The following is a 15,582-nucleotide window of genomic DNA, read 5'->3' as shown; positions in this document are numbered from 1 at the left end:
ATGATTTGGAGAGAGCCAACAGATCATACCAGCAATTGTTACTTCCGCATGGTGCCTCCAGTTGGGAAAGGTGTATCAAAGAAGAAAAAGTGGACTGTGCATTATCCAAACATTCCATCAGCTATACGCCCAGTACCCCACGGAGAAGGACTGCCGGTTCCTGATGCACCGGAATCATTCTCACTTGAGTCAGATGAGGAAGAGGAAGAGGATGAAACTTCTGGTCCTGAACCATCAATGTCACAGGACCCACATTTTCTCCCATCCTCCTCTTCTGAGCCACACCTCATAACACAAGGTGAACTGAATGACCTTGTCAGGGATTTGGAACTACCCAAGAGTAAGGCAGAGCTGTTGGGCTCCAGACTACAGCAGTGGAATCTCCTGGCAGGTGATGTTAGGGTTTCCATGTTCCGTGACCGTCAAAAGGATCTTGTCCCATTCTTCTTCATGGAAGGTGATCTTGTAGCCGGCAACAACATCGATGGTGTGATGGTAGCCCTCAACATCGTTCACGATCCAGATGAGTGGAGACTGTTCATTGATTCATCGAAGACAAGTCTTAAAGCTGTTTTACTGCATAATGGCCATGTTTTGCCATCAATTCCAGTTGGTCATGCAGTCCATATGAAGGAAACCTATGACAACATGAAACAACTTTTGAGGTGCATAAACTATGACCAACATCAGTGGCAGCTTTGTAGCGATCTGAAGGTTGTTGCTCTCTTGCTTGGTCTGCAGACTGGATACACAAAGTACTGCTGTTTTCTCTGTGAATGGGATAGTCATGCAAGAGATTCCCACTACATCAAGAAAGATTGGCCACTCCGACAGTCATTGGAGCCTGGGAGGAAAAAAGTGTTCAGCATCCACCACTCGTTGAATCAAGGAAGATTTTATTACCACCCTTACACATCAAGCTGGGTCTGATGAAGAACTTTGTCAAGGCCATTGACAAAACACAAGCAGCTTTCAAGTTCCTCCATGGAAAATTTCCAAGGTTAAGTGAAGCTAAGATAAAGGAAGGTGTCTTTGTTGGTCCTCAGATTCATGAACTTCTTCGAGATGATGCATTTGACCATGCACTGTGTGGCAAGGAAAAGACAGCATGGAAAACCTTCCAGTTAGTGGCAATAAATTTTCTCGGAAACAACAAGGCAGACAACTACAGGTTGTTGGTGGAAAACCTACTCAAGGCATACAAAAGCCTTGGTTGCAACATGTCACTAAAGATACATTTTTTGCACTCTCATCTAGATTTTTTTCCCACCGAACTGCGGAGCAGTGAGCGACGAGCACGGTGAGCAATTTCACCAGGACATTGCAACAATGGAGAAACGCTATCAGGGCAAATGGAGCCCATCAATGCTTGCAGACTATTGCTGGACAGTGACAAGAGATGCTCCATTTAATGAATAAAAGAGACAAGCCAAGAAGCGCTGAGTAGACACTGAATAGGACTAAACTATGTACAGAATAGTTTTTTGCCTTTTGTTTCATAATAAATTTTATTTATACAACCTTTTTGCTGATTTTTAAAGTGTTCCATAAACAGGACAGGTAAAATATTATCATGTAAAGCAACCATAAACACATGAAAAGACCTAGGTTTACAATTTATGATTAAAACTTTACTATCTACACAATATACATAGACATAACATGTAAAAACTTAAATATCTTAGAAACAGTAGCCAATCAGTTGTTTTAATTGTCATATTTGAATTCATCACATCAAAATACATAATAAATAGCACATTTTATCTCTGAAGCAGACGACTGCTCAAAAATTGTAGACCTGTGTTATTATTAATAATTTTACAATTTCAATCTAGTAATGGACCAATACCGTTGTCAAGAATCTTTTTGTTCCTAACATACCTAAAAAGTCCTTCTCCTTGTCCTTAACTCTGCTGGCCATAGATTTTCTCCTTGTGTCCCTTTGCTTCCCTACATTTCCTAGCTTCTAATTTATATTCATCACTAATAACTTCCCCTTTCTTGTGTTTGTTATATATTATTTTTATAGCTGCCTTCACTTCCCCTCTAAACCAGGTTAGTTTTTTAACTAAACGGCTTTCTTCCTTGACAGTGGCTTTTTGGGCATCTAATAAAGTAAATAATTCTCTATAATCATTCTCCTATTTCTGATTAAATTCTTCCTCCCAGCTGATTTGACTCATAATTGTTTTCAGCTTTGTGAAATTGGCCCTTTTAAAGCATCGACTGTATATATAATGACTGTTCTGGACTTTATTCTGCTTGCACATTATAAATGTGATGAAGTCATGAACACTTGTACCTAAGCTACCATTAATTTTTAGTTCTGTGATAAGTTCATCTTTATCTATCAAGATGAGGTGTCATATAGAATTCCCCTTTGCTGGTGGCTATACTTTTTGAGTTAGGAAATTGTCATCTCTCAGTCTTAGAAATTCCAATGATGTTTTAGTACTGACAGCATGAGACCTCCAGCATATTTCACTCAAATTGAAATCCCCCATGATCATGCAGCTTTCTTCCCTACACATTATAGATAGGTGCATACGGTCATCCTGTTCCCTAGTGTGATTTGGTGTTTGTAGCAGTCACCAACTAATACCTCATCTTGTGCTTCACCTGTTACGACACTGATCCATAGGCATTCAAAATCATTTTCTTCTGACTCAGAAATAGGTAAAGTCATTTTTGACAGAGTGCAACTCCCCCTCCCCTTTTGCCTACTCAATCGTTCTGAAATAATTTATAACCGTTGATTTTAACATTCCACCAGGTTAGAATCATAGAATATCAGGGTTGGAAGGGACCTCAGGAGGTCATCTAGTTCAACCCCCTGCTCAAAGCAGGACCAATTTCCAACTAAATCATCCCAGCCAGGGCTTTGTTTTTACTACTACTACTACTATTTCAGGTTTTACTACTACCAACTAGATTGAATTTATGCTTTTAAAATGAGCAATTCCAATTCCCCTTATTTGTTACCCAGGTTCCTAGCATTGGTGTCCATAGGCAATGTGACAGACCCAGACCAGTAGGGTACAGGAATCTGGTAGAGGGCAAATATGCTGGTCACTGGATGAGTAGTTTTCTGTTCCCTGAGTGACCAGAGCAGGGGCTGCACTAGAGTAATCAGGAACCTGCTAGAACCAGTTCACGCAGGCAGGCTAATTAGGGCTCCTGGAGCCAATTAAGAAGAAGCTGCTAGAATCAATTAAGGCAGGCTAATCAGGGCACCTGGGTTTTAAAAGGAGCTCACTTCAGTTTGTGGTGTGAGTGTGAGGAGTTGGGAGCAAGAGGTGCAAGGAGCTGAGAGTGAGAGGGTGTGCTGCTGGAGGACTGAGGAGCACAAGCGTTATCAGACACCAGGAGGAAGGTCCTGTGGTGAGAATAAGGAAGGTGTTTGGAGGAGGCCATGGGGAAGTAGCCCAGGGAGTTGTAGCTGTCATGCAGCTGTTACAGGAGGCACTATAGACAGCTGCAGTCTACAGGGCCCTGGGCTGGAACCTGGAGTAGAGGGCGGGCCCGGGTTCCCCCCAAACCTCCCAGTTGACCTGGATTGTGGGTTCTTCCAGAGGGGAAGGTCTCTGGGCTGTTCCCCAACCCACATGGTGAATCTCTGAGGCAAGAAAATCCGCCAATAAGCGCAGGACCCACCAAGATAGAGGAGGAACTTTGTCACAGCAATTAAATTATTTCTTCTCTTGGTTCCTTGATTAATTTTAACATCTTGATTCTGTTCTAAAGGAGTGCTCATATCTTCCCTCTTCTTACCCTCCCCATCTGTTATTAGTTTAATAAGTTTTAGGTTTCCCTGATTTAGAGTTGCCCTAAGGGGAGATCTGTCCTCTTTTCTGAAGGTGCTCTCATCTCCTAGATCTGTGGAAAGGGTAAATGTTGGCCACCTCCTACCAGGTAAGGCAGCCATAGAGTAGTAAGATGGCTCCTTGATTTCTTCTACTTCTTCCTCTGAACATGGTTAGTGCACTGGCCCCACTATGATCAGGACCAGGTCCAAGCCAAAGTTGAAGCCTCTTCTGCTTTTTCCTTTTAATTGTTTGGCTTTACTTTCGCAAAGGAGCATGTTTTGAAAAGTAGCTGCTCCACTCAGACCTATCACCCAGTAACACAAAGGAAACGGAGGGGGGGGGGGGTTTCGAGGGGGGGAAATGTGTTTGGGGGGGGAGGAGTATGTATGGAGGGGGGAAGGAAAGCCAGACAGACAACACCAATGAACTCAGTCTAGCAAGCAACTGTCGCTGCTGTCTCTCAGTTCACTTGAAGAGGAGGAGCATTGGCATCTGAAGGTACAGAAGTATTAAATTACTTCCTCTTTCTTTTTAAGGAACAAGACTCCCTTTTGGTTCTCATTGTCCTTTCCTCTGTACTTAGTAACTGACATAGCTTTGGTCAATCAAGATTGTGTGTGTGTGTGCATGTATGTCTGGATCCTCAGAAAGGCAGCCTGGTATTTTATTTTTAAACTTTGGATCCAGTCACATAGTCCGCATTGAAGGGCTTCATTCCTGAAGGTTGGATACTCTTCTGCTATCAGTTAAAAAAAAAAAAAAAAATCAAAGCCACATGCAAGCCACCAAGCAGAACAGGAGCAAAGTCCTCTCTTATGCTTTGAGGCTTTTCCTCCCCTGTGCCTCACCCGTAAAACAAAGATCACAGCAAGATAGTTTTGACTAATTCATGTATCACCCTCACCCCATTTCTCTATTTTATTAACTGCAGAATTTTGTGCAAGTCTTGAAATGTTGCATGTTACACCTTTAGAGATTTCGGCAGTGTGCAGCTTAGAAACTTCAATGGAGCTCTGCCAATTTACACCAGCTAAGGAACGGACCTTAAGTGACTAGATCCTTTATGGCACAGTGGTGGTGGTTGCTGGGGGGAAGAGTGGGGGAGGGGAGAGGTGTGTGAAAGGAGAGGCGCAAATAGAAAATAAAATAAAAAGATTTCTTACCTGACTGTATTTGTCTAGTATCCATCTCCACAGAGCCTGCAATGGGTCTTCAGGTCTGTGTAATCCAAACCTTGGTGCCACACCCCTCCTGATGAGCCTTGTCCCAGAGCTGACAATTTAACTAACTTTATCTCATATCTTACACATCTAGACACCTGCAATGCAAGATCATCGAATTTTTTTTTTAAGTTAGGTTTCTGTTTAGCACACAAACTCAGTTGAGCTAAATCTGCAGACCTAAATAGTAGAAGATCGGAAAGTAAACATTCAGGTAAGAGACAAAGGTTTCATCTTCTCAGTCACAACCAGATCTGAAAGTAGGATTTTCATAGAAGTGCTAAAAGCACAGCCAAGTGGAAAGTTTTTCCGCCTACCTTTGATTTTAACTTTTCTTAACTAAAGACATTCACTGGTCAGGATATTACTCGTGGCTTAGATTTGCTCATTCCAAAACAAAAACAAAAAGACAGCTCAGGCTTTTTTCCTCCCCTTCTTTCCCCCTTTGAATTCTGACTCCGCCAGCTAGACCGCTGCAGACTGCACTTTGGTTCCCAAAGATGAATTCCAAAGCTGAAATTACAATAGAAGCTCTATCAACTGGAGAATCCCCACTCATTTACTCTTGCTGCACAAGTAACAGCTGTAAGAAAGGAGATAGACACATACAGCAAAGCCTCACTAGATGATTAAAAGATGTCTTATGGAATCAGGTTGATGCATCATTCTTCCATTGGGAGATTTGATTGAGCAACAGTTACAAAGAAACTGAAGATGTGAAGCCAAACCTGATACTAGTAGTCTTTGATTCATAACGACGAAGGACAGAGACTGAAACTTTAGGTAATTGAAGCTTAAATCCAATATTGAGATCATCCATGAGACAACAAGGGATGACGGACAGACATTTGGAACATATTTAGGCTGAGATCTATAAACAAACTGAACAAGTCCTTCAAGTCTGCTTGAAATGCTCTCATTATAGGTTTCCGAGACTTTAATAGCCAATTTCCAGGAGCAACCATGTTGCTGAACTCTATTCCAGGCTAGTTTTTATGCCGCAGCCACCACAGAGATAACTGAAGCATCAGACTCTCCAGTTTCAGGCTGAAAAATCAAATCTGCAAAAGTGCAGGTAACGGAGCGGATTCCTCGTGAAGAAGATTCTTGAAGAAACTAAGTTTCTGGTTTGGGGAGATGGCTATGATTCTCCTGTCACATTTTCATGGTGATTAGGAGAAACAGGGGCAAAGCACACATGACTATCCGTCCCTATGGAGGAAAAGGCATCTAGAACAGGTGTGGGCAAACTTTTTGGCCTGAGGGCCACATCGGGGTTCCAAAACTGTATGGAGGGCGGGGTAAGGAAGGCTGTGCCTCCCCAAACATTCTGACCCCTCCCCCCTATCTGCACCCTTCCACTTCCCGCCCCCCTCACACACACACACACACACACCCCGCTCCTTGTCCCCTGACCATCTCCTCCCGGGACCCTCTGCCCTCCCAGGACCCCACCCCCTACCCAACTCCCCTTGCTCCCTGTCCCCTGACTGTCCCTACCCCTATCCACCCCCCCCCGACAGGCCCCCCGGGACTCCCACACCTATCCAACCCCCGTTCCCTGTCCTCTGAACCCCCCCAAACCTCTGTCCCATCGAACCACCCCCTGCTTCCTGTCCCGACTGCCCCCCAGGACCCCCTGCCCCTTATCCAACCTCCCTGCTCCCTGCCCCCTTACCATGCAGCTCAGAGCAGCATGTCTGGAAGCCGCACTGCTCACTAGAGCCAGCCACACCGCCGCGCTGCCCAGCAGGAGCTCACAGCCCCGCTGCCCAGAGCGCTGGCAGCACGGCGAGCTGAGGCTACGGGAGAGGGGGGACAACAGGGGAGGAGCTGGGGACGAGCCTCCCCGACTGGGAGCCATAGTTTGCCCACCTCTGATCTAGAATCATAGAAATGTAGAGTTGGAAGGGATCTCAAGAGGTCTCTCCCCACCCCCACTCTGAAACAGGATTAAGTAAACTTAGACCATCCTGACAGGTGTTTGTCTAACAGGTTCTTAAAAACCTCCAACAACAGGGATTCCACAACCTCCCTAGATAACCTGTTCCAGTGCTTAGTCAGCCTTGATGATTTGCTTACCTCCTGTGTATACTGCTCTGGCAGGCAAGCACCGCCTCTCCAGTGAGAGAGGAGTCTGGTGGCTGTGTAATCCAGATCTGTCTCCTTTGTTCCTATGAAGCAGCGGACCTGTGCCCACTGCTATCAGCTGTCACTTGATGAGGAATGCAGAGAGATTCCTGGGAATCTGCTGAATGAATGAGCCACTGTATCATCTAGTTTGACCCCTTGCAGCATAGGAACCAACTCAGAGGGTGCTCCAAAAAAAATAGTGGGTGCTTAGCACCCACCGGCAGACAAACTCCCCTCCCTCCCTTCCCCCCCAGTGCCCTCGCCTGCTGCGGATCAGCTGTTCCATGGCGTGCAGGAGGCGCCGGAAGGGAGGGGGAGGAGCAGGAACGGGGTGCGCTTAGGGGAGGGAGCGGAACAGGGTGGGAAGAGTCTGGGAAGAGATGGGGCAGGGTGGGGTCTTGGGGAAAGGGTTGGAGTGGGGGCAGGGCCTGGGGTGGAGCGGGGATTGAGCTAGGGTTACCATACGTCCGGATTTTCCCGGACATGTCCGGCTTTTTGGGCCTCAAATCCCCGTCCGGGGGAAATCCCAAAAAGCCGGACATGTCCGGGAGAATAGGGAGGGAGGGCCCAGCGGTGCTCGGCCGGGGCTGGCGGGGCTGGGCCAGGGCTGGTGGTCCTGGGCCAGGGGCGCGGTGCTGGGCCGGGGGCGCGGTGCTTGGCCGGGGCCGGGGGCGCGGGCACTTGGCCGGGGGCCGGCGCCCCAGGGCCCAAGCCGGGCGGGAGATGCCGGGGCCAGAGCCTCTTGGCCTGGGCCGGCCGGCCACCGGAGGGAGCCGCTCGGCCAGGGGGGCCGGACTGGGCAGCGCCGCACCACAACCCGCCCCAACCCCAGCTTACCTGCTGCCTCCCTGTTTCAGGCTTCCCGTGAACATTTGATTCGTGGGAAGCAGGGGAGGGGGAGGAGCGTTATGGGGAGGGGGCAGAGTTGGGGCGGGGCTGGGGCCCCATGGAGTGTCCTCCTTTTTAAAAATTAAAATATGGTAACCCTAGGTTGAGCACGCCTGGGGAACGTTTGAAACCAGCGCCTGTGCCCTGCAGTGCGCTGGCCGTAGAATTTCAACCAGCTATTCCTACATTGAGATGAAGGACTCGTGTCTGACGTAGAACTTATTTTAGAAAAAGACATGGGCACCTTAAAAAAAAAAAATCAAGATATTAAGTCTCAAAGTGATGAAGAATGTACCACACACACCCTTTAGACCTTGATTCTGGAAAGCACTTAAGCATGTGCTAAAATGCTTTCCTGAGCCAGTGCCTTTGTGAGCTATTCCAATGGTTAGTTATCCTCACTATTAAAAATGTGTGCCTTAATTCTAATTCTAAGTCTTCTCGCTTCAGCTTCCAGCCATAGGATCTTGTTATGCCTTTGTTTAGATTAGTGTTGACCCCCGAACTGAATACACTTTTTCAGTAGTGATTTCATCAGTAGAGGTAGTATCATCTCCCACTGAATATTTCCCTGTTCATACATCCAAAGCTTATGGTAGTCCTTTTAGCCACAGCTTCACACTTCGCCTTCATGTTTAGTTGGTTATCTATCTCTGCATTCTTTTCAGTGCCACTGCTTCCCAGTCCCCCCTACTTGTAAGTATGGCCTACATCAGAGGTAGTAAACAGGTGGACCGGGGGCCAAATCCAGACTGACAGATGCTTTTGAACAGACTCCAAAATCTTTTTATTTACTTATTATCATAATTGGGTTATTATTATTATTTTATTTTCTCTAGAGTCTGGACCTTGATTATACCTTGTCAAAAAATAATTGATACTCCTGGCCTACATTCATACACAAGAATAATGGGGAGAAAGGGAGCTCTATGGAGCTCTATGGAGGATGTAAAGAGGTAAGGCAGAATAATTTCTTGAATGAGTCAGTGAATATTTACAAATCTTATTTCTATTTCAGATATAGACTGAATGAAGATAGAACTGTTACAGGACTAGAGACAACCTAAAGAAGACATCTGGGTCATCACTCTGATAATTTTGCCATAATCTTTCAAGGATACATTTATAGGCCTCTTAGCACCGTTTGGCAATCGACACTGTGGATGCCTTCTTTCCTCTGACTGAGAGGATGAATCAGAGCTCAAAACGCCATTGTTCTTGTAAATGGTTTTAAGTATCAGAGGGGTAGCCGTGTTAGTCTGGATCTGTAAAAAGGAACAGAGTCCTGTGGCACCTTCATCAGACGAAGTGGACATTCACCCACGAAAGCTTATGCTCCAATACATCTGTTAGTCTTAAAGGTGTCACAGGACTCTCTGTAAATGGCTTTGTGCAACATAGATATTTCATGGCTCTCCAGCTGTCTAGGCTATGCTGTTTATCTTTTTCATGAATACAATCTGGACAAAATGCAAGGAATGCAACAACTTCCTGGTATTTATGGAATATGGCATTTATTTTGGTATAAAAGCTATGTCTTTTCTTGGTATGCCTTTTTCTGTGTGAAGGTACTGTATTATGACTCCACAGAAAAGAACCACTAGTTCTGATATTCTTCTGTCTGGAGAGCTTCTATTTAAAAAAGTGCTACTTCAATTGTTAGGAAATACAACTCGTTGTGCTGGCTCAAAAAGATGGTTTTGTGAATGGTTTAAAAACATTGGGGTGGCTTCTATACTTGCTGAGGTGTCAATAGGAAGGTCACTAAGGTCTCTTGAAGATACAATTGACTGTGGCTGCACTTAGCACAAGACCGATATTTGTCTTTTCAGTGTTTTTGCCTCCAGGTTTAAGTCCTGGCTGTTTTGGAGAAAAATCCCGAGTTTCTGAGATTTGGGCTGATCTGGAAGAATTATTCTTGCCCCCACACCAGTATTTGAACTTTAGCCAAGTGGATGTGTTTATTTTCTTCTGTTGCCAGAGCCATGGTCTGGGGAAGTAGGCATCTTTGCTGGCTCCTGAAGGTTTGCCTGGCATCTTTTGGCTGCACTTGCAACAGGGACAGCTAGGGAGGCCGCAGAGTCTGCGGAACATTCTGCTGGGAATCCAGTTCCAGAACTGGAGGAAGGTAGCTGAAGCTGAACCCTCCCAGTAGCTGCTTGTGCCGATGGGTTGAGACCTTAGTGCAGGTTTTCAAGCAGGTGAAACAGGCAGGCAACATACTTACATTCTTAGATCTAAGGCCTTGGAACTTTTCTTTGGTGCCTTTACCATGGTGACTTGGTGCCATGGTGTAGGATGGAGGACAGGCCCTGCAGCAGTGCCTCTGAAGCAGAGGGGCCTTGAGAAAGAGAGAATAAGGATAAGATCCCCTGGGGCAATGCTCCTGCAGGTCCCCAAGGTCAGAGAAGCCTGGTTTAAAAGTCCAGTTTAGAAATTTGGGTAAAGAGGGTCTTTAATTTTTGTTTGAAGGATTCTTGCTCCCTGGTGCAAAGCTGGCAAGCTCTTCAGGAGGGACAGAGCTTAGTCCCGAGTACATGACTGATGAGTCTGATTCTGCCTTCTTGAGCCACAATGGTCTGTGGAGTTGGATCCAACGGAAAATGGTTCTCCCCATGGAAGAATAATCTTAAGCATCTAAGTCTGAGAAGCCACGCTCAGAAACTTTTATAATGATAAAGGCAACAATCCTTCTAGATGAGGCAACACACAAAAGTCTAAACAACTCTAGGGCTGCCAGAGCTTACTACGTAGTCCTCCTAATTTTTCAGCAGAAACCCCCTTGAGGCTGGGAGTCAGTCATTGTGGCTTTGGAATGTGCAGCAGCCCTGAATTCTATACATACTCCCACTTTAACATTCATCTTTTAATTTTTTATTATTATTTCTAAAGCATGGATTTGAGCATAAACGACATCATACTCCTAAAACTCAGTCAGGCTTTAAACCAAGGCCAGCTCTGCTGGGACAACCAAAGTAGACGTTCATAGCCACTCTTCTAATCAGCAACCTAAGGACTTGTCTATAGGGGAGAGAAATGACTTATGTAGCTATTCTGCAATAGCTACTTCCGTATAGCTGCCCATGTAGACACATTATTCTGGAATAAAACTAGGCTGGGAAGAGTTAGATTTTTATCTGTAAATATCAGTAAAAGTCAATTTCACCTTACACATACAAACTGATGAAAAAATATTTCCATTGATGATGATAGAAATTTACAGATAGCCAAAATAAGAAAAATGCTGCTTGAGAACTTGAGTTTGATTTAACGATATTTACTTTGTATATTTTGACATGTGACATTGATTTGAATGGTTATAAAGCTGTAGGTTTTTGAATCTTAATAGCTACTGTCATTAAATTATTTTCTGATTACCCCCACCCATAATTTCCTGCAACTGTGAAAATTTAAAAATCAGTAAAAAAAAAAATGCTTAAAAATAAACAAACATCAATATTATCCACTGAAATTATACAAAATATAGAAACTGAATTCTGCCATGCCTAAATAAAAATTACTTTATTCTTTGAGTGGAGTAATTATTCTGGAATCAGGGTCACTTTTAGTCTGAACTAGCATGTCCACATGAGGGAGTTATTCCAGAATCAATACATTATAGTGGAATACTACATCGGTCAATTTTCCCCACGTAGGCAAGTCCTTAACCACTTCTCAGTAACACGTCATGATCAGTGGATTTCCTCACTCATAATACTTTCTGCCCAACCTTTCAAGATACGCTTAGTTCTTTCCACCAACTTCTCAAAATGCCAGACAGCTGTTGTCCTAGACAAGCATTAATACACAGAGACACAAGGACATATTCAATACTACTGGTCCATTGCCACAGTTCCCCATTACAATACAGTTAAGTGTGTCAACAGAGAGAGGTTCCACAACTTCATAACTATTGCTTGCTTGCTCTCTCCCCCACTCTATTTCCTTACTCTCTAGTTCCTCATTTAACATGGGAGAGGAGGATGGGAAATTCCTTTTAGAAGGTGAACTCAACCTCCTTTCCTTGTTAACCATTCTGCACCTTAAAGACAATGGTAAAGAGAAGTCAGATTGTTTCCGCCTGCATTTCCTCAGGAAGGAGCTGCTTCAGACCTCTCAAGTCTTGCAGCAGTGGCATCTTCCTTTGTTTTGATCAAGTTGCACTAACAGCCATGTTGCTGCCAGTCTGCACAACAGAAGGTGACCAATACCATTAAAACAAAACAGCCCCCCCTCATTATGGAAAGAGTCTTCACTTCAACCAGAAAGCAAGATCTGTAGGTTCTTCAGAACCTCACTTGGTTGCAGATTAAAAATTCTGCTCAAAGACTGAACGCTATCCACCATGGTTTCCTGTATATTTACTTATCTTTAAATTATGTGCTCTAGTATAGCTGAATCCAGGTAAATGTCTTAACTCTCAGATTCTGGCTTCTAGCCAGATTTTCAACAACAACAACAACAACAGATTTACTAATCTGTGGTTTGCAAGGAAAAAAAATATCCCACCACAGGAAAAATCACGTGCTTTTAACCAAATCTAATCTAATCTTTCCTTGCAGCTATAAATTCAATCAGAGTGCTTCAGTCCCTAACTTCAGCCTCACACATATACACATGCACATGAGAATTACTGATGCAAACCTTTTGTACAAAGGTGATTCTGAAAAAAACATAAAATGAAACATTATAAATGGGCTTGATTAATACTCAACAGTTTGCAATCAGAATCAGTAAACAGTTCCTGGAGAATACATTGCCATTTTTAGTAGCCACAGTATCCTCCAAAATATACTAGCAGTAACATGATTACTGTTTCATAAAGGCTTTGACTTTCCTGCTATTATCCCAGTCTTGCTTTAGCACATACTTTACATTAGAATCCATTCCAGGAAGCATATGGCAATAGAACTAGGTCAACCATTAACCAAATAACAGGAAGCTGCTCTGCGGAGCACACCCTTCAAAAGCTTGCTTAATGAGCTAGCTCTTCAGAATGTGTCCTTCAGTAAGGTTGAAGCTAACAGTTCCAGTGGATTTCGCTAAAGCTGCAAGGTCACCCACGTTTGAAAGCTTCTGGTCATGCCCGATTTAGAATGGTTAAACTCATTTTTAAGTGCAAAAGCATCCAGTTCAGAAACAGAGATGATGGACTCCCTCACATCTGAGCATTTTAGCCTGGCTCAGAGAACAGTAGAGAACAGGCTCCAACAGTTCCTGCAGTTTGTGAAGAAACACCATCCATCCCTCATTAGTCTACATTCCCACAATTTCATCTTTGAAAACATGCATCTCTCAGTGTAGAATAGAATACCATGGGGAAGGTGTGTTACCATCTTGTCTTAGTCCATACTTCTCCTTCATAGGCACACAAGTTATCGCCCAGATAAACAACCTCTGAATCTGAATCATTGCGGCATTTGCAAAATATAAATTTTGTTCAGGATTTGTGATCAGTGTTTTTGACTAAGTTCTTCATGGTTTTATTTTTTCAGTGATATGTATCTATCTCAATGGCATGATACAAAAGTTAGTGATCTGTCAAATATTGGCAACAAAGAGTCCTGTGGCACCTTATAGACTAACAGACGTATAGGAGCATGAGCTTTCGTGGGTGAATATTCACTCTTTGCTGCTTTTAAAGATCCAGACTAACACGGCTTCCCCTTTGATACTTGTCAAATATTGCATTTTCTGAAAATAGGGGGGAGGGAAGGGAGAGGAAACCACCATCCAACATCACCGTTGGCATCTTCAACCTGTATTCACCCAACAGGTTTTGCTCTTCTGTTTTACATGTGCTACCCTACTAGAATACTGTGTGCCACACCACATGCAACACAGAGGCCAATAAAGAGAGGCTGTTTTATCAGAAACCTACAGTTATTATTACAAGTGCCACAGAACAGACATTCAGAAGGTGCCATGGGATGAGTTTAAATTTTGATGAATATTAGGTAGCTATATATAAGCACTTAGTCCAGCTAAAGTAGGAGATGAGTTGAGGAGTCCAATCTCCTCATGGAAATAAAAAGATCATTTGCCAAGTTTCTATGTACTAGTATATAACCTGTAAATAATTTTGTACATGGTAGTTACTGAAGCTTCTCAGATAAATGCTGAGATAATATGGCTGCCGGATTGCCATAAACCACAAACAAGTATTATACTTTGAGAGCTTTAGATGAAGTCACTACCAAGCCATGTGAGTGTAATCAAAGCATAAAGTGGAACATATGAGGACATTAATGTTGGTCTTGTGATATCTTCAGAATAATGCATACTGACTCTTTTTATGCTACGTTCCTTATTTTCTTTTGGGTAATATTTTTATGTAACTGCACAATGTCTTCTTTCTAAAGTCACTACATTACAAATCTTCACTTTGATCTCCCACACCATCACCACAGGCATTAGAAACCACAGGGAGGAGAGATCTCCCAGGAAGGTATGTTGTCGTTATGTTCAGATCACAATTCCTACAAGCAATCACAGAGTCATCATCAAGACATCCTTTGCCTAGTGTTACCTGTTTTGTGTATTTAATGCCAGAAACAAAAAAGGATATCTATTAAGAACATTCACTTAGATGACTGCTCCACAACACTGTGCCATGAAGACTCACTATGAACTCCAAAATCCTTAAGAAGCTGTCTAGCATCCTACCTACTCAATACTTATAGGTCACGCCCATTCCTCTGGTGTCATGTACTGTGGATTCCACTGGTCTTTCGGACAATGGTTGTAATTCCCAGTCATCAGCTAGAGTAAGTGATGATAACACAGAAAACAGCCAGTATGTGCGATCATATGTCCCTGCAGATTGCTTTATATCTTAAGCCAGAGCTCCTTGCTGAAACAGGCTAACTCAATGGAAGACTGCCAACTTTGCTATGGGTAAGATATTATTTTAGAAGTTATTTATAATCAGCCATTCTCACAGTGAATCACTTTTTTGTTTAAAAAAAAGTCAAATAAGATTTCTTTAGAGCATTTCTACAACACAAAGAAGTTTGAAGGAAAATATCCCAAGCAAAAATCTGGGAACAACATGAAACATTATTTCTTATTTATGATGGGGAAAACACACCTGATTGTGAGTTCATCCAAAGTGTGCTAGGAAGTTGTCAAATAATACTGAAAACACAAGACAACCAGCCAATGGAAAACAAAGCTTTGTAGAGTGAGAATTATACAAGATGCGATGAAGGAACCGTATCTTCTATTATTAAAGTAAGTTCTCTTGGCTCAGATATATCCTTGAACTGCCTAGTACAGAAATAACTACTGCAACCTGGGATTATTTTACATAACTAAGAAGAAGTTCTGCATTGGGAAATGCCATTCCAGTTCCAGATAAATTGTTCAGTGTCATTTTTTGTTGAGCTTTAAAAACAACCACAAATATATACTGTAAGCACAAGTCCTAGCCTTGCAGTACTTCAACCAAAAATCTTCTGAATGGAGCCAGTGGAGTGAGCAGAAGGGTGAAGGGATGAAGTTATTAGAGCACAGAACAAACAGTCTTCCTAGAC

The 15,582-nt window shown here is 43.4% G+C and overlaps 1 protein-coding gene across 13 annotated transcripts in view; it reads right to left on the bottom strand.

Moving 5' to 3' along the window:
- Nucleotides 1-15,582, bottom strand: part of ZNF462 (zinc finger protein 462) — a 113,516-nt gene that overhangs the window by 82,113 nt on the left and 15,821 nt on the right. The window lies entirely within an intron of this gene.

The sequence above is a fragment of the Chrysemys picta genome, chromosome 6 (genome assembly GCF_011386835.1).
Source record: "Chrysemys picta bellii isolate R12L10 chromosome 6, ASM1138683v2, whole genome shotgun sequence".
In the NCBI taxonomy this organism is placed as follows: Eukaryota; Metazoa; Chordata; order Testudines; family Emydidae; genus Chrysemys; species Chrysemys picta.
Note: the sequence above shows the minus strand (reverse complement) of the source record. Positions and strands in the feature narration are given on the sequence as shown.